General features: G+C 55.3%; 1 pseudogene; it reads right to left on the bottom strand.

Moving 5' to 3' along the window:
* Positions 1-692: 692 nt before the first annotated feature.
* Positions 693-1,811, bottom strand: LOC114071858 (annotated as a pseudogene).
* Between the last annotated feature and the right edge of the window lie 3,638 nt (positions 1,812-5,449).

Below are 5,449 nucleotides of genomic sequence, written 5' to 3'. Positions count from 1 at the left end.
ACACTCCCCCTCTGAACTGGGCACTGGCATTTGCTTTGCCAGGGCATCCCTGGAGCACGTTGCTGACAGGGGCTGTGGAGGGAGAGCCAAACCCTCCTGGCCTGCCCTCAGGAGATGCCCTTTGCTGCTGGAGCTGCTGGTGTGGAGCCCAGCTCTGTGCCAGCAGTGCCCAGGGCCTGTTCCTGCCTGTGATGCCAGCAGGGACACGCAGCAGGACTGTGCCCAAGCTGCCAGAGCACTCAGGCCTTGCAGCCACAGCAGGGCTGGGAAGGACAGTGTGGAGCTGGAAAGAGCAGGTGTGGAGGGAGCAAGTACCCTTGTCCCTGGCTGTGCTGCTGTGCTGGGAGTCTCTTCCCTCCTGCTCTGCACACCAGGCACTGCCCCTGCAGCTCCAGAAAGGGCTGAGGAAGCATCTTGGACACAGAGGTCGGGGCAGGGAACTTTATTTCATTAAATGTACAGATATAATGACTGCTGAAAGCCCTTGGGTTACAGCAGACGAGTAGATACTGATGTGGTAATAGTATGGGTAAAGACATTTTTATGGAAAAAATTATAATAAATAAAGTTCAAAGTCAAACTCAAGAAAACAAAAAAAGCAAAGAAAATGAAAACAATACCATAAAAAAACAATGCACCAAAACCTCCACCTACACATGACAGAAAGAAGTTTAGGCTTGTAATGAGTTACTTTATCGATAGTATGCAGGAAAATGTCCAGTCACCATTTTCCTGAGAGCTTCCTTGAGCTCCTGCTTCCTCAGGCTGTAGATGAGGGGGTTCAGTGCTGGAGGAAGCACCGAGTACAGAACTGACACAATCAGATCCAGGGATGGGGAGGAGATGGAGGGGGGTTTCATGTAGGCAAATTCTGCAGTGCTGATACAGAGGGAGACCACGGCCAGGTGAGGGAGGGACGTGGAAAAGGCTTTGTGACATCCCTGCTCAGAGGGATCCTCAGCACAGCCCTGAAGATGTGCACACAGGAGAAAACACTGAAAAGAAAACAGGTAAACCCTAAACAGCCACTAACCACAGTGATCCCAATTTCCCTGAGGTAGCCTGAGTGGGAGCAGGAGAGCTGGAGGATGTGTGGGATCTCAGAGAAGAACTGGCCCAGGGCATTGCCCTGGCACAGGGCCAGGGAAAATGTCTTGGCTGTGAGCAGCAGAGCAGTGAGAAACCCAGAGGCCCAGGCAGCTGCTGCCATGTGGGCACAAGCTCTGCTGCCCAGGAGGGTCCCGTAGTGGAGGGGTTTGCAGATGGCAACGTAGCCATCGTAGCACATGATGGTGAGGAGGGAAAACTGTGCTGAGATGAAAAAGGTCAAGAGAAAAAGCTGTGCAGCACATCCTGTGTAGGAGATGGTTGTGGTGGCCCAGAGGGAATTGTGCATGGCTTTGGGCACAGTGGTGCAGATGCAGCCCAGGTCTGTGAGGGAGAGGTGCAGCAGGAAGAAGTCCCTGGGGGTGTGCAGGTGCTGGTCGCAGGCTATGGGGCTGAGGATGAGGCCATTGCCCAGGAGGGCAGCCAGGGAGATGCCCAGGAAGGGGCAGAAGTGCAGGAGCTGCAGCTGCCGCCTGTCTGCCAATGCCAGGAGGAGGAACTGGGCCATGGAGCTGCTGTTGGGCATTGGCTGTTCCTTAGCACAGGGTCTGTTCAGAAAAGGAAAGCCCAGGGAACAGTTAGGACAGCCCCCTCTCAGCAAAGCCAGTGCAGTTTTCAGGGCAATCCCCTCCAAGTAAAGGCATTTCTTTTCTCTGCTTTGTGCTCTCTGGGGGTGCTGTGAGGAGCAGGAGCTCTGCCCATGTGCTGCCCAGGACTCAGCTTTGCTCTGCTGCAGTGCAGACATGGAGCTGGTTTGTGACAGCTCCCATGATCACAGGGGATGCCACCCGGAACCCAGCTTTTGGTGGAAAAGTTAAATTCCTGTCCTGTTGTCCTGGAGCAATTTGGGCTGCAGAAGAGAGGCACAGTGTATCCGTAAATTAATTTTGACTGGGTGTTTTGGTTACAGTCCTAACACCTGGGGTGTGTATTTTTAGGGGCGAATTTTTCTGATTCCAAATTTGAAGAGTGTTGGGACAGGACCGGCAGAAGGGCTGAGCTCTCCGTTGCTTATTGCAGAGCCAGGAGAGCTGCAGTGCCTGTCAGTCTGTTTCCCATCTGCCCTGCACTTTCCCTTGTGCTGCCTTGAAGATGACTTCACACCCAGGTGAGTCTTTACAACCCCCCCAAGATGTGTGCTGAGAGCAGGGCAGCGCTGCTTGAAAGGGCAGCTCTGTGCAGTGTCCCCTGTGCCAGCCCAGAGGTGCAGCTGTGCCGGACAGAGCAGGACAGGACTAATTATTCCTTTCCTGTAGCCCCTATCTTTTCTGAGCTTTGCCAAAAATTCTCCATCAAATATTGTGGAGTGGTGTGGAGCTGTGAGCAGGTCTGAGCCTGCAACAGCGAGACATGGAAAAGATCCTCCCTGACCTGCCAGGTTTGCTCCTTGGCCACAGCCCTTCTGCCCCAGCCCTGGGAGCAGCTCCCCGGGCCAGCTGAGAGCTGCCCCTGGCAGGCAGCAGAGTCCCTTCCCAGCACAGCACCCTGGGCTGCAGGACCCTGCTCTGCCCCACAGCCTCCTGCAGAGACTGGCTGCTCATGGCCTGGACGAGGGAACTGTTTGCTGGGGGAAAAACTGGCTGATGGCCCAGGGAGTGGTGGGGGATGGAACTAAATCCAGGTGGGGCCGGTCACTAGTGGGGTTCCCAAGGGCTCAGGGTTGGGGCTGCTCCTGTTTAACATTGTCATTGGTGATCTGGATGAGGGGATCAAGTGCCCCCTCAGGAAATTCATGGATACCATGAAGTCGGGTGTGATTGAGGATCTGCTGGAAGGCAGGAAGGCTTTGCAGAGGGATCTGGACAGGCTGGATCAATAAGACCACGTGTCAGGACCTGCACTTGGGTGACAACAACCCCCTGGAATGCTCCAGGCTGGGGGCAGAGTGGCTTGAGAGCTGCTCAGCAGGAAGGGACTTGGGGGTGCTGCTTGCCAGTGACTGGATATGAGCCAGAGTGTGCCCAGGGGGGCAAGAAGGCCAAGGGCACCCTGGCCTTTGTGGAGAACAGGGTGGCCAGCAGGACCAGGGCAGGGATTGTCCCTCTGTGCTGGGCACTGGGGAGGCCCCACCTTGAGTGCTGTGTCCAGTTCTGGCCCCTCAGAGCAAAAAAAGGCCCTGGAGGGGCTGGAGCGTGTCCAGAGAAGGGAACAGAGCTGGGGAAGGATCTGGAAAACATGTCTCATGAGGAACAGCAGGGGGAACTAGTTATCTTGAGTCTGGAGAAAAGGAGGCTCAGGGAGCACCTCATTGCTCTCTACAACAACTGAAAATGAGGTTTTAGTGGATGTGGGGCTTGGTCTCTTCTACCTCTCTCCTGACTTCAGTGCCTGGCAAGGTTATGGAGCAGATCATCCTAAGTGCAATCACAGAGCATCTACAGGATGGACAAGGGATCAGACCCAGCCAGCACGGGTTTAGGAGGGGCAGGTGCTATCTGACCAACCTGACCTCCTTTTATGATCAGCTGACCCACCTGGTGGACAAGGGGAAGGCTGTGGATGTGTCTATCTGGACTTCAGCAAAGCCTTTGACACCGTCTCTCACAGCACACTTGTGAAAAAGCTGCAGCCCGTATCTTGGACAGGGGCACTCTGTACTGAGTTAGGAACTGTCTGGAGGGCCGGGCCCAGAGAGTGCTGGGGAACGGTGCTGCATCCAGTTGGGATCCAGTCACTAGTGGTGTTCCCCAAGGGATCAGTGTTGGGCCCAATCCTGTTTAACATCTTTATCAACAACTTAGATGAGGGGATTGAGTCCACCATTAGTAAATTTGCAGATGACACCAAGCTGGGGGGGAGTGTCGATCAACTGGAAGGCAGGAGGACTCTGCAGAGGGACCTGGACAAGCTGGATCCATGGTCTGATTCCAGGGGGATGAGGTTCAATCAGGCCAAGTGCCGGGCCCTGCACTTTGACCACAACAACCCCCGGCAACCCCCCGGGCTGGGGACAGAGTGGCTGGAGAGCAGCCAGGCAGGAAGGGACCTGGTTGTCTGGAGTGACAGGAAGCTGAACATGAGCCAGAGTGTGCCCAGGTGGCCAAGAGAGTCAATGGATCCTGGCCTGGCTCAGGAAGAGTGTGGCAGCAGAAGTAGGGAAGCGATTCTTGCCCTGCACTCGGTGCTGGTGAGACCACCCCTGGAGTGCTGTGTCCAGCTCTGGGCCCCTCAGTTCAGGAAGGAGGTGGAGGGGCTGGGGCAGGTGCAGAGAAGAGCAATGAGGCTGGAAAAGGGACTGGAGCACATGTGCTGTGAGGGGAGGCTGAGGAAGCTGGGGTTGTTGAGCTTGGAGGAGACTCAGGGGAGACTTCATAACTGTCCCTTCCTTACAGGACACTATCCCAGAAATCTTTGGGAGGGCCTTCTGTGTATATTGTTGGTTCCTGATTCATCCTGGGGACCTGAGGGACCCTCTGCAATCCCATCCATGGGGCACAATCTACTCTTCAGAGCTCGACTCCCTGAGGACTTTGCAGGGAAATCTGTGCTTGCAGTTGATTCCTGAGGTCAGTTTGTATCCCCCAGTGCTGATCCACCCTTGCTACTCAAGGGATGCTCTGCCATTCCATCCACGCAGCAGGAGTCACCCTCCTGCCCTTGAGTCCCTGCAGAGGAACAAGTGCCATCTCTCTGTTTGGGAGCTGCCAAGGATAGAGGACGAAGCGGGGCAATGCCGGAGCTGGGGGACCCCTGGCAACCTGGAGGGGGAAGCATGGAGAGGGAGGAGCCCTGGGACCCCCGGGAGCCTGAAAGGGAGAGCCGTGGAGAAGGGGAAGCTGGGACAGTGGGGACCCCTGGGATCCCCAGGAAAACAAGGTGGAGAACCTGGAGAGGGAGAATGTCTGGGAACGCAGCACCCAGAAGGCGAGAGTAAGAGGAGAAGGGACCCTTAGGACCCCCAACACTCCCAGCATCCCTAAGTGGGACCCCCAACATCGCAGACAGGGGAGACCCTCTGAACCCTAGAGGGGAGAGACCAGAGAGGGAACTCATGGGAGAGATTTTTTGAGCTAATCTTCATATTTTGGAGTATTTTTTTTCTCAATCTTAACTTTTTGCAGTTTGGGGAGGGGGGGGGGGTCATCTTGCTATTTCTGAGGGGAGTTTGCCTGAATCTTGGTGGGTTTGGTGTTTCTGGGATGAATCTGGTGTTATGGAGGTTTTTATGGTCACAGGATGCCTGGTGAGTTCTAGAGATGGACTTGGGCAGGAGGAACACTCAAGCAAATGTGCTCAACCCTTGTTTTCCCCCCAGTAGGATTTGTCCTTCCCAAAGCTTGGGCGGATGGAGGAGGAGGCTGCGAGGCAGATGCCGCTGGTCCCCCAGGCAGGCGAGAAGGAA

This window comes from Empidonax traillii, unplaced genomic scaffold (assembly GCF_003031625.1).
Source record: "Empidonax traillii isolate 1590-97213 ecotype Southwest subspecies unplaced genomic scaffold, ASM303162v1 scaffold2345:size26747, whole genome shotgun sequence".
Lineage (NCBI taxonomy): Eukaryota > Metazoa > Chordata > Aves > Passeriformes > Tyrannidae > Empidonax > Empidonax traillii.
The sequence above is the reverse complement of the archived record's forward strand: the minus strand, read 5'-3'. Positions and strand labels throughout refer to the sequence as shown.